The following is a 19,709-nucleotide window of genomic DNA, read 5'->3' on the forward strand; positions in this document are numbered from 1 at the left end:
ATAATTACTTCTTTTAAAGCTAACACATAGTACACAGTGTTCCAGAATAAAACCAAACGTATATCAATAATATAAAATTCAAATGTGTCATGGATATTAATACATCATATTACTCAATGCAATATCAATACACAATATCAATACACACTCAATGCAATGTAACTAGATTTTCTTTGTGAACAAAAGGCATTAATACATTGAACAAAAATACTTTAAACACTTGAATACACTCCTCAGAATACAGTCTTGGTCTTACTTTGAGATACTCAAGTAATATTACAAGAATTATTAAAATAATACATTTCTTACTCTATCTATAACTACTGGTATAAATGCAAAAATGATGCTAATCATTATAATTAATTCAATGTAACATTTTCCTTCACAACATTTCCAATTTACATTACATCAGCATTTATATTAACACTTGTTAATATATTTATGAGAAATACCGACAATTTAGGATTAAATAAATGTCACTTTTACTCATGTAATAACCCTAAGTTATTGAGAAAGCCAATTATGATGTTATAAAACCAAAAATCCAGCATTAAAACATTAAACTTGTACTATCACTTATTACTATTGTGTTACTATACACTACTATACAGCGTTATGCTTTCACAAACATTTTAGAAGAGAATCAATATAAAAATATGCCCCATATTAACCTAATCTGGCTGACATTCATAACAAATGTAACAATTACAACAATTACTTAACATTAAAGTGCTTAGAAAAGGATCTAATGCATATTTCTGAATGCATACATCACTACATGCTCCGTTCACATCATTTGAGTTAACCATTAACTCATCATTAGCTTCGGCTGCTTTTGCTAACCACGAGTGGCTATAATGTTTACGATCTAATTAAACCAAAAACGAATCAATGCATAGAACTAACACCTTCTAACATAGTTTCTTAACATTTCTTAAGAGTAAAGATGATAAATATTTCACACAAACCACTTTAAATGAGTGTTTATCCATACCTGTGAATGATAAGGAGACAGACACGTTATAGCATTGCTCGAGTGCAGTTTAATATGACCTCGAGCTGCCGGTCTCCTAGGTAACCCACTAACGCGCCACACTGCCCTCTACAGGTGTGGTGGTGAACTACATGAATCATTTCATTTACTCATAAGAACTAGAACAGGAATAAAACAAAAAAATGAGGTAAAGAGTGAGAGGGGGGGGGTTTAACTTTTTCTTTTAATCACCTTATATAAAATAATATCCCTCTATCCGTCACACAAACACAACACCGGGGACTCGTTGCCTGTAGATTGCGCTCTCTTTATTTTAACGATCCAGTTTGACTGAAAGTGTGGAGGGATGTTGGCCATAAAAACATCAAGCGGTTTGAATATGTCCTTGTTTGGAAATGAGCCCTCTTGCTGCTCGGTTTATGATTTCAAACAGTCGTATTTGGCCAAAACACAATAGCTGAGAAGAAAAATGAACAGTATTTGGATTTATTCAGGGGAACTGGGTGATGAAGTCATGCAATAATGTATTGTAGCATCAATCTAGACCTAAGGGTTGTAGAAAAACATCTGTGAGGACGTAAAATTGCTGGTTTGATTTCACCTCATGGCCACTAGAGGTCAGTAAAAATCTTTTTCTGTTTTAAGTGAGCTCATGCTTAGTTTGAATAATAAATACACAAACAGAATGCGAGATTGTAGTTTGCGTGAATTAGTTACAAATCATTGTATAATTTCAGATGACTTCGTTACAAATGTGGCCATTTTATTTTATTTATACAATTTTATTTTATTTTAAAGATTGTTTACAATGCCTTGAGCTAAAAAAAGGTTATTTAAAATAAAAAAACATATTTTATGACGTAAAAATAAGTTAAACTAGTAAAGCAAAGAATCTTTTTTTAAATATTAATAGTAGTTTATTTAATATAGAATTTCTTCATTTATATTGAGTGTGTTAGTGACAGAATGTCAGATAGTTTTTTTTTTTTTTTTTTTTTTTTTAACAAAATAATTTTAGTGTTAGAAGATCAAAGCAAGTATATACCCTTACCGGCCACTTAATTAGGTAAACATTACTAGTATTGAGTTAAGGCAGTTCTGAAGGCAAAAGAGGGTCCTTTTGCCTTCAGAACTGCCTTAATCCCTCGTGGCTTAGATTCAATAAGGTACTGGAAAAAATTCCTCAGAGATTTTGGTTCAAATTGACATGATAACATCACGCAGTTGCTGCAGATTTGTTGGCTTCACATCCATGATGTGAATCTCCCGTTCCACCACATCCCAAAGGTGCTCTATTGGATTGAAATCTGCTAACTGTGGAGGCCATTTGAGTACAGTAACCTCATTGTCATGTTCAAGAAACCAGTCTGAGATTATTCATGCTTTATGACATGGTGTGTTATCCTGCTGGAAGTAGCCATCAGAAGATGGGTACACTGTGGTCATAAAGAGATGGACATGGTCAGCAACAATACTCAATTGGTACTAATGGGCCCAAAGTGTGCCAAGAAAATATCCCCCACACCATTACACCACCACCAACCTGAACCATTGACACATGGCTGGACGGATCCATGCTTTTATGTTGTGGATGCCAAATTCTGACCCTACCATCAAAATGTCAAAGCAGAAATTGAGAATCATCAGACCTGGCAACGTTTATTCCAATCTTCTCTTGTCCAATTTTGGCGAGCCTGTGTGAATTGTAGCCTCAGTTTTCTGTTCTTAGCTTACAGGAGTGGCACCTGGTGTGGTCTTCTGCTGCTGTAGCCCATCTGCCTCAAGGTTGGACGTTTTGTGCATTCAGAGATGCTCTTCTGCATATCTTAGTTGTAACGAGTGGTTATTTGAGTCACTGTTGCCTTTTTATCAGCTCGAACCAGTCAGGCCATTCTCCTCTGACCTCTAGCATCAACAAAGCATTTGTGCCCACAGAACTGACCATTTTTCGGACCAGTCTTTGTAAACCCTAGAGATATTGTGCATGAAAACCCCAGTAGATTAGTGGTTTCTGAAATACTCAGACCAGCTGGCACCAACAACCGTGCCACATTTAGTCACTTAAGTCCCATTCCTTCCCCATTCTGATGTTCTGTTTGAACTGCAGCAGATCGTCTTGACCATGTCTACATGTCACTGGATGATTACAAATTTGCGTTAACAAGCAGTTGAACAGGTGTACCTAATAAAGTGTCCGGTGAGTGTATAAAAAAAAAAAAAAAAAAAAAAAAAATATATATATATATATATATATATATATATATATATATATATATATATATATATATATATATATATATATATATATATATTGCATTGATCTTCTAACACTAACACCTTTTTATTATTTTTATACAACAAATACAATACAATAAAATGTAATTATTAATAGAATGGTGAACGTGTTTTTTCAAATATTTCTATTGATAGTTTCAAACAGTTTATTATTATTTTATCACTGAACCGCTATAAAGAATTCTTTTACATCTTCTTAAAGCATATCGATTATAAATGAAAAGGTTTTTTCTTCCATCTGCTCTGTTCCCCATTTGTCACTAATTCAAAATTAATTAAGTCAGTTAGGGGCAAAACTGTGCCATTTGTCACACTGAGACTGCCAGAGACTGAATGCTGTGTGTTAATCCAGACTGGATCAGTTTTCAGGCTTCTCCTCTACAACAGTCTGACAATCTGCCACCCTCAACAGACACATGTGGCCCCTTTTTCTCCTTCAGCGACTGCATGTGTTCACCATTGTAACCCAGTGGAGGCATTTTACCGCACTGCCGCACAGAGATTTCCTTCTTTTTGGCACAGAATCTCTTTGGGGGGGCTCGTCTCTCATTTGGTCCTTAGCAACTGGTATCTTAGCCGCCTTGTTGCCATGAGAAAAGCACCATGCAAAAACCTTTCCTAATGGCCTCTGCCTTTCCAAAAATGCCTTCATAAGGTCTTCACAGAGAGTGCTGTTTGAGGATGATGGACCGGGTCATGGCACTAACATCACACCTTCACAGGTGAGTTGCACCTTTTGCATTTTATATATATATATAAATATATATATACTACTGGTCAAATGTTTGGCATCAGTTTATTTATTTTTTTAAAGAAGTTAATCTGTTCAAGGCGGCATTTATTAAATGTAAAAAAAAATGTTTGAATTGTTAAATATTTATTATCATTTTAAATAGCTGCTTTCTTATTGTATGTAGTTTCAAATAAAATTATTACTCAATATTGCTTTTATGTCATTAATATTAATAATAATAATATTAATAATAATTATAAATAATATTAGAGTGATTTTTGACGCACCATGAAATTCTGAGACTGGATTAATGAAGCTAAACATTCATCTTAAAATCACTGGAATAAGTGATTAAGTTAAATGATAAACTACTTTTGAACACTTATTTTATAGTGCAATAACATTTCACAATTTGACAATTTGTACTCTATTTTTGATTAAATAAATGCAGCCTTGGTGAGCAGGAGAAGCTTATTTTAAAGCATTAAAAATCCTACTGACCCCAAACTTGTGACCAGTAGTGTATACAATATAGTCTTGTTTTTTTTATTTATAGGGTTTTGTGAGTCTTTTTGTGAGAATTGGTTCTTCCTTGAGATTCAAAAAAGGAAATGCTGTCACAAAAAAACAGTAATTTTAGGGCTCAAATATAAAAAGAATTTCCATGCAAACTCCTGAAGGGATAATTTAACATTAATATTTTTAATAAAAATTAAAAATGCAAACATCTACACACATTTGCATTATGTGAACTGTTGGATAAAGCCAAAACATTTGCTTCATTCTGTTTACATATTATATTATATTATATTATATTATATTATATTATATTGTATTGTATTGTATTATATTATATTATATTATATTATATTATATTATATTATATTATATTATATTATATTATATTGTATTGTATTGTATTGTATTGTATTGTATTGTATTGTATTGTATTGTATTATATTATATTATATTATATTATATTATATTATATTATATTACATTACATTACGTTATGCGGTTTATTCTGGAAAGTGAAAGTAAAAGAAAATGAATGTTATATTATATTATATTATATTATATTATATTATATTATATTATATTATATTATATTATATTATATTATATTATATTATATTATATTATATTATATTATATTATGTTAGTAAAATTGCACAGTATTTTTGTATGTTGTATGTTTTGTATTATTATTTTTGTCCTATAGTGAGCTAGAAAAAAATGCTTGGTAGTTTTAAACCAACTTTGAGTTAAATATTGTTTGGTTTAATGTTTTTAATGTAATTTTGATTAATGCAGCCTAATGAGACAAAAAAAAAATATTCATTCAAACCTCAACATTTGAAAAAACAATTTGTGATTTTTGTTCAATCCAGTTCACCCCCCCCCCCCCCCAACCCCCGCCCCCAAAAATGACATGGGATAAACTTGATATTTTAATGACTCTTGTATGTTGTTTGTTTGTTCTTTTTGACAGTTCAGCTTATGAATATCCAGTCATGATGTAAGCTATTAGTAGTTTTAGTAGGTTCTTATGCTAAAAACTGCTTCAAATGTATATAGTGTAAGATGAACCTGGCAAATTAGAGCTTGCCAAATTGTAAATTTGAAGTACTTTTTTAGTTTTTGTGAAATATGGATATTGGATACAAATATTAAAAAGACAGTGAGCTGTTTGTCCTTATTTGACCCAGCATTTGTCTAAATTAATCTAGCATTTTTTTAAATTGCAAATATTTCTCTTACTCTCTCTCTCTCTCTCTCTCTCTCTCTCTCTCTCTCTCTCTCTCTCTCTCTCTCTCTCTCTCTCTCTCTCTCTCTCTCTCTCTCTCTCTCTCTCTGTCTGTATTTATTTTCAGGTTGACAACAATAATATTATATTTGTATCCACGTCTCTGTGCACTGTACTGAAATAAAGAATGGTTATCTGCATGGCTGCAGTTGTGTTCAGTAATCGGCATCCCTCTCACTATATTGATCTGGGGGTCTAAGTGACGGGACTCAGGCGGGTGGATGTAAACAGACGTGGCAGATCCACGGAAAGCGATTAAGGAGGAGTCAGTGGCACAGCGCAGTCGCCTGGAGCAGCCGGTAAGCCTCCAATCTCTGGCACCCACAAAGAGCAGACAGTGACATTTCTCAGCTTCCCAATCCTCCTCTTCTTCTCCCCCCCCCCATCCTCCAAGTCCCAAACCCCCTTCTTCATCCCGACACCTTCACTAATTCACCCGTAGAAGCGGAGAGTGGAGTCTTGGAGGACACACAGGGAAGGCTGGTTGTTGTCTTGCATTAAGGAGAGTTGGTATTAACAAAAAAAAAAAAAAAAAAAAAAGTCCCAAGTCTGCATTGCATTAACCATAGATATGCATTATCCTGAAAGACTGAGCAGACTTTAAAATAAAATGGACCCGGATTCCTTTTTCTTTCTTTAACCCCAAGACATCACATTTGAGTAATGTACATGCCTGGTCATTTTTTTTTACATAACAGGATTTATTACAATGTTATTTTAAATATATATATGTTTACAGTATATGCAAATGAAGAACTTATTAAAATTAAAGATTATTTTATTCTGTAAATTACACTATAATTTTGTCAACAGTCAGGGGGGAAAAAATTGCAATAAAATTGACCAGTGTTATTTCAGTATTTCTGTTATACCATTTATTGTTCTTAAACAATCTACATATGTATTTAATTTTTTATTATTTATTTTTATATTTTTTTATATTTTTATAAATATAAAATTTATTATATTTGATATATTATTTATTCTTATTATATTTTATATATTTGATATTCAATCATTTTTAATATTTATTTGATTATATCTAATGTTTATTTGATTTTACTATGGTATAATTGTAATTGGACAGTTTTTGTTGTTGTTGTTGTATTAACGCTTTTATGCTTTTAATCCTTTAATGCTTTAATATTGTTATTGGGTTTGTTAAAAAAATAAACTCCCAATTTTTTCTGTAAATTCATCAGAATAAGGACAGATGGCTGGATTGATTATTTTAGGTGGATAGATATATTTTAGTTTCTTTCCCACTTTTTTTAAATGGACAAAAAGAAAAGAAAAAGTTGGGTATTTTTTTACATCGACTTGAAAATGTCATTGGGCCAAGACTCAAACTCAAGACGCCTGAAGTATAATGGAAAATATCGGCAGTGGTGGAGAGAGAACTGAAAAATCATAATTAAGTAAAAGCACCATTACTTGCCCAAAAAAGTAGTGCTGTTGTAAATGGTACTCAAAATATGAGTAAAAAGTAGCATTTTCTTGAGTAATGAGTAGGGCCAGACGAAATCTGCAGACATTTTTTTGCTGTTTATGCGCAGAATTTTGTTAAAAATCTGCGGATTTATGCAGAATGATTTTGAAAGTATCATAACTAAAAACTTAATATATGAACTAAAAATTAATACATTTTTAACTTGTATTTAATGTTTACTATGCAAATACAATTACATTCACTTTATTTATCACTTTATATCTACTAAAGGACAGAAATTATTACGTTACAACTGTATTCTAAATAAATGATATTGACATTTTCATATTAGTCAATAATTATTACTGAAATTAATTTAAAAACTGAAGAAATATAAATTAAACACATTTACACAAGTAAATAAACAGAATCAATGATGGACAAAAAATCTACGGATTGCGTGTGGGCCTAGTAATGAGTAGTGAGGAATGTGTCTGTGTGTGTATGTAAATGTAACATTTTACACAAACGTAACATTGTTTAAGGCCTTTGGGTGGTTTCAGTCATCGTACAGTAAACATCCGCCATCTTCTCATCAATGACATTCAGACATACAGTCTCTCTGTCATTGCATGTGACGATTTTGGACATGTTGTTGGACACTTTTGATGTTTCCAAATGGTTTGGTGCATTTATAATGCATCCATATCTTCAGAAAGTTCAGTATGGTGCAATTTACTTTTTATGTGCTATTTGATTGAACAGGAATCACAGGACTGACTTTTCTACTTAGCCAATCACCACAGACAAGAATAAATAAAGTAGTTGCTGCAGGTAAAAGGAACACTGCCCACAAGGCTACCGCTGAAAACAAAACAAACCCAAAACCCAAACTAAACACAACTAAAAAAAACAAACCAATCCCAATAACATCATCACCATCAACAACAACAAAAACCTTAAAATGCCCTGAAACAACATGTACTGAAAGTAAACAATCAGCGAAGGTCAGATTAATAGATAGGCACTGGTGAGGGTGGAGGAGGTACAGTAGTATGCAACATGCAGCCTTGCGTAAAGGAAATTCAATTTAGATTATTGCAGCGGTCTGCTTTTGCCACCCATGGGACTGAGGATCTCGAAAATCACAGACCTTTTGTGAGTTTAATAAGGAGCCTCGGTCGACTGCAGCGTATAATCTCCATGTTGATGAAAAGCAGCAATGTGGTGACACACCCTGTGTTTGTTTGTACGTTTAATTGTATGAATGGCCCACTGCAGGTCTAGGCAGCTCCTGAACGCGGCTGATCTCATTTTGATGTAGCCTTGAGGATTTATTGATATAGTAATTTTCCAGGAGGATTATGAAGCGCTGCTTCATTCGTCAAATGCTAGCCGTACGGTTGGAAATTGGTGATCTCTGATTTCTATCCTTCATTTTCTGCTCGTGCCTGTTGTGTTTCAAATTATGGGTTGCACTTCTGGTTTTGGGAATTGTTTTAAAATAAAAATGTAGGTTTATCTTTGTTCTTTGATTTTATCTATCATGAAAATAACATATGCTTGGACTTTTAACATGACAGTTGTATCACATTTTATGTCTAATTAGTGGCGATTTGGAGCAGGTGTGTGTGTTGCATGAATGATCTGTAGTTCATTATAAGGCAGGATTGTAGTTCGTGTAAAAGTTTTCCAGCGATCTATGGTGGTTACTTTAGTATTATCTATAGTGAATTCATAAATTGTAATAAATACTCCAGTAAATTGAGGTTTATTGTAGAATAATAGGGGCAGCATGGTGACTCAGTCGTTAGCACTGTCACCTTACAGCAAGAAGGTCTCTGGTTCGAGTCCCAGTTGTCATCTCTGTTTGGAGTTTCTCCCCATGTTTATGTGGGTTTCCTCCGGGTGCTCCGGTTTCCTCTACAGTCCAAAGACATGCACTATAGGTGAATTGAATGAACTAAGTTTGCTGTAGTGCATGAGTGTGTGTGTGTGAATGCGAGACTGTATGAGTGTAGTGTATGAGTGTGTGAGGGAATGGGAGAGTATATGGATGTTTCCCAGTAGTGGGTTGCAGCTAGAAAGGCATCCGCTGTGTAAAACATATGCTAGAATAGGTGGCAGTTCATTCCGCTGTGGCAACCCCTGACAAATTACTAAGCCAAAGGAAAACGAATGAATGTATGAATGTAGTATAATACACCTAAATATACCAAAAGTACAGTGTTGGGTAATTTGTTTACACTATATTAGGTGTTGTTTTATTTCTGCTACTACAGAATTACCACAGTAAATAAATTAATATGCTCAAAACAAATTAATAAATGTGTTTTATTTTTGTGTGGTTTGAAATTGCTTCAGTAATTATTACTTTATTACATTTATTAAAATGCAAGAATTTTTTTCATGTGTGTGCGGACAGAGCTCTTTTGAGTTATTATAGCCGGCAGCTAGCTCTCTGCAACTCTCACGTGGTCACCCACTGAAGCTAAGCAGGGCTGCGCCTGGTCAGTACCTGGATGGTAGACCCCATGCCTTATGGTAGAAAGGTAGATGTGGGTGTTAGTGAGGCCAGCAGGGGGTGCTCAACCTACGGTCTGTGTGGGTCCTAATGCCCCAGTATAGTGAAGGGGACTCTATACTGCTTAGTGAGCACCGTCTTTCAGGTAAGACAATAAACCAAGGTCCCAACCCTCTGTGGTTGTTAAAAATCCCAGGATGTCCTTCGAAAAAGAGTAGGGGTTTAATTTGCCCACTGGCCTCCATCCATCTTGGCCTCCTATCCATGCCTATATCATAATTGGCTTCATCACTCTGTCTCCTCTCCACCCATTAGCTGGTTTGTGGTGTGCGGTCTGGTGCAATATGGCTGCCGTCACGTCATCCAGGTGGACGGTGGATGCTGCACACTGGTTGTGGATGAGGAGATTCCCCCCAAAATTGTGTAAAGTTCTTTGAGTGTCTAGAAAAGCGCTATATAAATGTAAGGAATTATTATTATTATTATTATTATTATGAGTAATTAAAATCCCTACATAATGAGTAAAAAAGTATTCCCTACAGTCAATTTCAATATGTCTGTAATATTGCTGCAGAAAGACTTGTTTCATGATTTTTAATCAGATTATTCATGGTTTGGACAAAATAATTTGCCTTTTAATATTGCGTGAGAAGAATAATAAAACCTCAATGAACCCCTTTTTTCACTTCACTGATTGTTTACAGTGTAACAGAAGTTTCTTTCACTATTGAGCAAAGCATCATGAGACGTTAGAAAAAGGTGGATAAATGGGACATGGTTTGTCGGTTACCTAATATCTACCTCACTGATGGAACAGTTGTGCTGGAGACATTGGCAGATATTTTTGGCGGAGCGGATGAGGCCTCTTGGGAGTTTTGAGTTTCATTTGTAAAATCTGGACAGTCTAATCATGGAGCTAATACAGTGTGAAACAGACGCTGGTTTCTCTTTCTCTGAATCTGCCATGAAAGCAGTTTAACAGCATCTATAATGCAGGAGCTGCATCTTGTGATTGCATTATTCTTGGCATACTTTGAGCTTTTGTGTCTCACTTGAAGAAATCCGGAGATGTTTTTACACAAATTTGTGTAAAAGCCAACAGTTGGACTATTTCTTTTTTTTATTCCACCGGGCACCTTGAGGTTAAATCAACATCAAAAACGTCAAAAGTCAAAAATAGTATTGAAAAAACCTTGATGTAGCTGACGTTAATCGGTCCGCTTGTATTTTGTGTTTATTATTTTTCGTATATCATTATTTGAACATGTTTTGGTGGTTAGTTTATTTTATAAATTTACTTGTTTCTGGTTGGACTGAGTCAGAGGTCACGTGTTCCTTCCTGATTAATTTAACCTGTGAGAGTTGGTATAGACATCATGGTGAGATCTCACTGCAGACACATGTTAAATGCTCCTGATTATTCTACTGCTGGTTATCAGGTCAACACAGTAAAGGAAACATTGTTTGTGTATTCTTTTTTTTTTTTTTTTGATGTTCTTTTGATCATGTTGTGTTTGTGTGAAACATTTGGTTTGTTGGTTTGTTTGTTTGTTTGTTTATCTGTTTAGCTTTTTAGTTTTCAAGGCGTTTAATAAATTGAATGAATGAACATCAGTGTTTGATAAGCGTGGATAACCAGCGGGTAGCTACACTTGATGTCTATTTGACATTCCACACATAGATACCCTTTTGATTACCAAAATAACAACAAAAGTATTATAATATAAAAATAATTGTATTTATCTGAAAGCTTTAAAATACATACTTATACAGATTTATATTTTGACAAATTAAGATGAATTGTTCCTCTAAAGAATAACAATGAGAGCTAGCAAAACAAACACTGTAAAATGTTTTGATTTCACAGAAACTCTAACCAAGCAAGAGTTATATTTCCATTGTATTTCCTATACAATTTTTTCTTCTGGAGAAAGTCTCATTTATTTTAGTTTAGCCAAAATAAAAGCAGTGTTGAATTATTTAAAATTAATTTTCAAGGTCAATATTATTAAACCCCTTTAGAAATAAACCACTGTTATCCAATGACTTGCCTTATTAACCTAACTTGGTTAACATCGTTAAGCATTTAAATTGTGCTAATATCATTAAAAATAACTAGTAAAATATTATGTAGTGTCATCATGGAAAAGACTAAATGAATTAAAAATTAATGTTGTAATTTTTTAACATTTAGGAAATTTAAAATAAAAAAATTCACAGGCTAATACCTTCAACAGAATACACTTTCTTGCCATGAGAGTTATAATCTGTTTGCAAGAAATGTGTCATTCTTCAGAGAGAAACGTCCTCTGAAACTAAGAAAGCGTTTCATATTTAGTAATATTGCCACTTTATCTCTGTCAGCACTTTTTAAATTATGTCTACATCTTCATACAATTATAGATTGTTTTTAACAGCTACAATAATCATAAATTGTTACAGTAGAGAGAGATGAAAACATTTCCTTATTATGCCCAATAAAAGGTTTGAAAATGTGGCTCTTACGCGAACAGGCCTCTAAAAAGGCATCTGTCTCAATCAAGGAGTTTAATGCTGTTTTTATGTCCAGATGGCTTCGGCTTTCAAGCTGCTATTTTCAATTCAATTGTAATGTATGGGTGCTTTAGAAGACAACCAACGCTATTAGTGTTGCTCATACTTACTGTAAGGGGTTTGAACAAACCCGTAATCAGGATTATTAAACTTCTGTGAAAACTTTTCACCATTTGTGCTACAGACATGAATGATGACTCAGAGAGTGCAGTTTGTTGAGGAAAGAAGTGCTGTTCTCTGAGCAGCTGGCAAGACTTGTACTCAATAAATCAATGTTTTAAAAATGAATTTATTTTAATTATTTACTTATTTAAGAACCTTTAACAGTTAGGTGCAATAATTGAAATCACACATGGAAACAAAACATATATACATATAAACGGGGATTTAATTTTTCTCTTTGTATGTTTGTGTATTGATTTAATTTGTTTATTTTTTTATTCATCTATTCGTTCATTCTAAAAACACTATATACTGAATTTATAACAAATAACAGGAATAAATAAATATGTTTGTTTGTTTGTTTGTTAATTTCTTTATTTGTTTCATTACCTATAAATGCTATATTTACTTATTAAACTAACAAACAATAACAAATAAAAAAGCAAATTTGGATTGAAATAGATTAATTAATGAATTATTTATTTATTTATTTATTTACTTATTTAATGATTTATGCCATCAAATCTGTCAACTGCATTTACTTTTTAAAGAACAAACGAACTTCATACGAATAAAGGAATGAATGAACCAATGAATGAACCAACTAACAAACTAAGTAACAAGCTAACGAACTAACTAACGAATGAACGAACAAACAAATTTAGGAATAAAATAAACTTGACATTCATTAATTTGTTTGTTTCATAAACTAACTACTACTACCCCTAACTACTACATTTACTGAATGATTTGATTTATTTTAATCAAACAAGTAAACGAGAATAAAAAACATGTTTGTTTGTTTGTTTGTTTAATAAAATTTTAAATAAACAAGTAAAGAAAGAAATAAAAAGTAAGAAATAAAATAAACCTGTTGGACAGACAGACAAAAAGATGGATGGATGGACGGACGGATGGACGGACGGACGGACGGATGGATGGATGGATGGATGGATGGATGGATGGATAGACGGATGGGTGGAGAGATGGATGGATGGATTGATGGATGGAGAGATGGACAGATAGATGCCACTTTATACTCTTCTAATTTGCCAGTGATTTAACAATTCATTCATTCATTTGGGGAAGGGATTTTTGCCACTAAAAACAGCTAGAACACGTCAGCAACACCTTGCGACCGCATATGAGCACATTTAAAAGCACTGCCAGCCCACACAGATCACTCTCTAATACCAAACTGCATTGAATCTCTAGTAGTACAAGTCCATGTCACATCTAAGCAGGTCAAAATGAGGTTCCAGCATTTAATTTGCTTCCATTTAGTAGCCATTCCAGCGCGTGTGACGTCTCGGAGAGATTCTGCCAACAAACCCATCCAGATGACATATCCGTCAGAGCAGTTTGACTTTTACTCAATTAAGGGTTGGCACTAAGCAACTGGAAATCAAATGTATTTCACATTAGGAGGTTTCTTTGTTAATGCTTTGCCCGGTGCATCCGACAGGCCTTTTCTCAATGTGCCTGAGATGTCTAAGTTGTGTATTTTTCAAAGCTGGGTAAATGTGTTCAGTAAGTCTAATGTTTAAAACCCTCTGGAAATATAAATCTTTTTTTTTTTTTTGGTGTGACCATCAGGTTATCTATTAGCTAGTGTGTTACAAATCACTGACAATATGCACATTTAGGAGATATAAGCATACAAAACTATTGTAATGTCATCACCGAGCACTTCAGCTTCTCATCAGATCTTCTGACCAGCATCTGAAGTGTTCCAACTACAAACAAGACAGGGCTGAAATATGTAATTTATTCATACGCAACTGTCTGTTCACCTAAATGTTTCATCTTAAACACTTGCAAACATTTCTTAGCTTATGTAACTACACCCCTCACAAATCTCTTTTAAATTCATATTTTTAACAGGAAGCTGTAGAATATTATATTTTGTGCATATACATTAGATTAGTCAGTACTTAAGCCAAATCTGGATCTAACAAAATAACTTACGATAACGGTCCAAAAGCTAGTACACAAAAATTTATGTTATAAAAAATATATAAATTTAAAAAAAGAGAAAAAATTAAGAGAAGCAAAATACATTAAAATATATCATTAAAATGTTTGTAGGTTATAATTTATTTTTGCAATATTTAGCTTGAATTTAATTGTATTATCTTTCAATTTCTGAATATGTTGGATGACTAAAATATTATTTGAATAAATATATCTGTTTAATAAATCTGTTTTTGTTTAAATGCACCAAATACATTGCCTATATTCACTGAGAAATGGAGAAAAATATTAATTTTCAAAATGGGCTGTACTCAATTATGCTGTGTACTGTACTGAAAATTATAATCAGTAGCTGATACAGTGTTTTAAAATTTCCCCATATTTATTAGTTGCAACCATAAGGGAAAGAACCCTATCAACCAGGATAGTCTAACCAAACCTGCTGTGAGCTTTGAGTTTACAGGCAACTAAGAGATTCAACATTTAGTGCATTACACAGTTATACATTTCTACTGCACATTCTGTAGTGTGCTGCACTGAAGCTGGGTTGCTGGAAAAAAAAAAAACGTAAAATAATGGCAGTTTTATTTCCTTAAATTTAAATTTGCGGTAAATTTTAGCAATTTACTGTGTGTTATTTTACGCGAAATGTCTGTAATTTAACCGTTGTTATTTTACTTTTTTTTTTTTTTTTTGGCACCCCAGCTACCAGAAAAAAAAACATAAAATAACATTGTTTTTACAGTGTATCTAGCGGATAAACAATTCGTAAAATGTAAATATTGTTTTTTTGGGGGTTAATTTAGTCTATTTTTGCTTTAACTCTAAAACTACAGAGCCATTCTGTTGCCTTGTAACTTCCTGCTTGAAAAAAAAAAACATACATTTACTTCAGACATGTCTTTAAAACTTTCAAAAACATTATTTTCACTGTGGTAAAAATCTTTGCTTCTTTAGTTTATTACAGTTACTTATAGGGCTATAAAACAAAAAAAAAAGTATTTTTAGGGTAATTACCTCATAAAAAATGACAGCAAAACATGTAAAGCTCAATTCTAAAATCTCAGTCAAAGTGAGAAAGTAAATATAAAGTGACAAAATTCAGTTCAGTGTGTCTTACTGTATATTAGCAGATAGAATGATCACTAAGGCCAATATAAATCATTCTGAGGGTTGTAAACAAAAACAATGGTCCCAATGTATTTCTTGTTTTACATTTTAATTTGTATAGCTTCCGAGAATCCTAAAAGAGCCACATATTGATAAATAATGTTATAAAAGTTGTTTTAACTTATAGTTATGATTACATTTGCTCGTGTTACAGTTCTGAAACAGTTTGATAACAAGCAGGAAATGTTCATGAGCCAACAACATGACCACATTGAAATGGTCTATAGTTGGTCTATATAGAATTCTGGCAGTTCCAGTGTTAAAGTCATGTAAATTTAAGCAACACACAGACAGCACAAGGCAGATCATATGTCCACAAGTCGTATCAGACCCATTTGAACTATTCTGAATGTTATATTTTAGAGAAAAGAAACCATTAGACTCAGCATTGCTATGATGTTTGATGCTTTCATGAGTCAGATGCACTTAAACTCAATAGGCACGATGCAAGTGTTTTTTGCTCGTTTCACTGGCACAGGTATCATTTTCACATCCTGCACCACCTTGTTTAAATAACAAATGCATTTGTGGCAATGCTGGTCTAAAAGGAGGTGTGTTAAGCATTGTTGGTGCATTAAGGCAACTGAAATAAACCCTGATTGGTAGGAGAGTCTAATGCACATAACGCCAAAAACACACCAATAACTCATTAACATGTATCCGCTTGGCACACCGACTATTTTTCCTGTCCTTAAAATAGCAAAACTGGATTTGGACATGCCCTATGTGCTCAGATCATTAAAGCCCCATCACATTTAATGGCATAGCTGTGATATAATTGCTTATGGCTATTTTTTAGGGGGAGGGGCTTCTCTACATGCCCTGTTTTCCTGTTTCAGTTGAAATTACTTCACACGTCAAATTTTGATGGACCTTTAAATTTCCACTGAATTTTCTGCCTTTAATCTGAACCCTTTACTTACATGAGTGAGAATCAGATGATGACTCTTACATGTTATGTGCTATTTGGATTATTGTGTTTAATCCACAGGCTCACAGACTGTCATGAACATTCTCTGAACCATCTGCTAAGGCTGTGGATTAAAGTTAACAGTGTTGTAAATAATGTTCAGTTTCTCACACAGACAGTAGTTTCACTTCATAAGACCTCAATGAATCACCAGGAGGCTAGGGTATTCATTTTTGTTTCGTCTACATACTGTGTGCCTTTTTGACAAAGTGCCGAAAGATGTTGACTTGCATTTAATGAATCACCAAGGACCACAGTTTCAGCTTAAATTCTTTTTTTTTTAATCCGCTATTGAAAAAAGTCAAAGTGAAAAAGTCACCTACAGCTTGGATTGCCTTAGGGTGAATAAACACTGTGAAAAGAATTGGGTGAACCGTCCCATTAAGGATTCAGAGTCTCTAACCTCTTTCTAAAAGCTGTGTGTTCAGGGAAGCCACATGCCGCCATAATTTAACAAGAAAAGAAAATATTTCTTTCTGCAGCGTTTTGTCCTTTGATCAGGATCATTACCAGAAAACATTTCCAAAATTAAGCACATTTTATGCATTAGCCTGCGCTTGTTTAGTCAGTCTGAACATGTTTTATACTTTCATAGATTTTACACAGAATGTTTTTCAGTTATTATTGCAGCACATCACTGCACATCCAAGGATACACAAATGAACATCTACAGATTCCTCAGAAATGCCAAGGACCTTCCATTTACAGCTCTTTTGGCCTTTGGGTATTTAAAAAGTGTTGCAAATTATAGGGTAGTGAATAATCCATTAATACCCTTTTCATCCTTGAGTGTTAAGTGTCAGATTTGAAGTGGAAAACATGAGTAATGATGTGGAGGTTGGTGTTAGCATTGGCCGGGCTTTGTTGGCCATAAGGCAGGTTTAGAGCAACAAAATATCTCAAGATCAATGATTCATGTACATTATTAATAATGATAATAATAATAATAAAAAAGTAGTCCCCTTTAATATTTTTAGTGTCAGTTTCTTTTTTTGGTTAGAATGAAATAAAGAAATTACAGAAAATATCATTTGAAGATTATATATATTTAAATATTTGAAAGATTGAAAAAAAGGTCCTGATAAAAATAATTGCTAACTGCTATATTCATTATTAAAATGAAAAATAATAAAAAACAATATACATACAGTTAAAGTCAAATTATTAAACTCCCTGTTTTTTCCCCCAATTTCTGTTTAACGCAGAGAAGATTTTTTGACAGATTTCTCAACATAATAGTTTAAATAACTCATTTGTAATAACCGATTTATTTTATTTTTGTATTTCATGATGACAGTAAATAATATTTGACTGGATATTTTCAAGACATTCATAGGCTTAACTATAGATTAATTACAATATAGATTAAAGGGGCTAATAATTTTGACCTTAATATAGTTTTTAATGAATTAAAAACTGCTTTTATTCTAGCCGAAATAAAACAAACAAGACTTTCTCCAGAAGAAAAGAAATTATCAGACATACTGTGAACATTTCTTTGCTCTGTTAAACATAATTTGGGAAATAAATAAAAAAGAAAAATAATTAAAAGGGGGGCTAATAATTCTGACTTCAACTGTATGTATATGTATGTATATATAAGATGTATGTATATATAATATGTATGTATATATGTATGTTTGTTTGTTTGATTGATAAACTATAACTACTATATTAACCATTTAAAAATATATATATATGTATTTTAAATATACATACAGGGTGGCGCAGTGGGTAGCGATATCGCCTCACAGCAAGAAAGTCGCTGGTTCAAGTCCCAGCTGGGTCAGTTGGCAGTTGGCAGAAATGCGCTATAGATGAATTGGGTAAGCTAAACTGTCTGTAGTGTATGTGTGTGAATGAGTGTATGGGTGTTTCCCAGTGATGGGTTGCAGCTAAAAAGGGCATCTGCTGCATAAAGCATATGCTGGATAAAATGGCGCTTCATTCCGCTCTGGCGACCCCTGAAAAATTAAGGAACTAACAAGCAAATGCATATGCTTATACACCAATAAATTATTTATAAATGTATTATTTACAAAATATTAAAAATAATTTATATTTTAAAACAATAAATAAATAAATAAATAAATAATCAATCAATTAATTGGTGTCTTTGCTTCAAAATACATTGCAGATAGGACCAGGTATATATATATATATATATATATATATATATATATATATATATATATATATATATATATATATATATATATATATATGCACACTGCTTTAAACGATTGAGTAGGCCTAATGACCAATCAAAAGCATATAACAAATTTATCTTTAAATTAAAGCAGATCTACATTTATTTTGAATCGGAATAAAGAAAACAAGGTCAACACAACTTTAATATTATCAGTTACACCGTATTATAATAGTTTTTAGCCCCAAGTGCAGCATGTGGAGAAGAGGGCGTGTTCATTTCCCGCCTCTTCATGAATAAATCAGCATAACTCCGCCCACTAAGCGCAGAAGCCGTTGCAGAGCGCCTGTATGCGCACGGCGTCTTCAGATGATAGCAGATCCGTGTCGCTACAATTCACACACACATACACAGACACACAGGTCCAGCGGACAGGCTGCACTCTTCATTTATGCTGATCTCTTGATTTTTTTCTGATCGCAAATCCTTTACGTTTGTTACGTACCGACTGCTTCGCGCGGAAACCGGGAGTTACCTTTTAACAGGGAAGGAAAACACAAGGGCGAAGCGTTTACACTTGGCGAAGGTGTTCTTCATCTCCAGCAGTTCATATTACGGACACCAGCGCGAACGAGCAGCACATTCAATCCATACGACAGCATCTGAACAGAACGGGTATGTACAATATCCATATATTACTATTTGAGACAATGCTTATAACCTCCAGCATGTTGACGAGAAATGGGCGACGGTTACGCTTCGTTTCCGAGCTGCTTTCGTCGTGTTTGATCAATCAATGGACCATTTTATTTATTTAAAACGTTATGAATAACATATGCTGGTTAGGCAGTGGGACTTTTCAGATCCAATATGCCTCATTTGAAATGACTGTTTGTATTTCATTTTGCTGGGGATACAGCTGTATCTTATTTGGCAACAGTGTTGCGCG

At 33.4% G+C, this 19,709-nt stretch overlaps 1 protein-coding gene and 1 long non-coding RNA gene across 3 annotated transcripts in view; both read left to right on the plus strand.

The window, feature by feature from the left end:
• The first annotated feature begins 3,197 nt into the window (after nucleotides 1-3,197).
• On the plus strand, nucleotides 3,198-5,969 carry LOC147845611 (uncharacterized). Its single transcript, XR_015480707.1, has 2 exons — nucleotides 3,198-4,011; nucleotides 5,897-5,969. It is a non-coding gene; the product is annotated as an uncharacterized LOC147845611 (long non-coding RNA).
• A 13,158-nt stretch (nucleotides 5,970-19,127) lies between these two features.
• Nucleotides 19,128-19,709, plus strand: part of tanc2a (tetratricopeptide repeat, ankyrin repeat and coiled-coil containing 2a) — a 247,990-nt gene continuing 247,408 nt past the window's right edge. For both annotated transcript variants that reach the window (XM_087244297.1, XM_087244298.1), the window contains exon 1: nucleotides 19,128-19,435. The gene's annotated coding sequence lies outside the window, so the exon portion shown is untranslated. The remainder of the gene's footprint in view (nucleotides 19,436-19,709) is intronic.

The sequence above is a fragment of the Danio rerio genome, chromosome 3 (genome assembly GCF_052040795.2).
Source record: "Danio rerio strain M-AB ecotype USA chromosome 3, GRCz13ab, whole genome shotgun sequence".
In the NCBI taxonomy this organism is placed as follows: domain Eukaryota; kingdom Metazoa; phylum Chordata; class Actinopteri; order Cypriniformes; family Danionidae; genus Danio; species Danio rerio.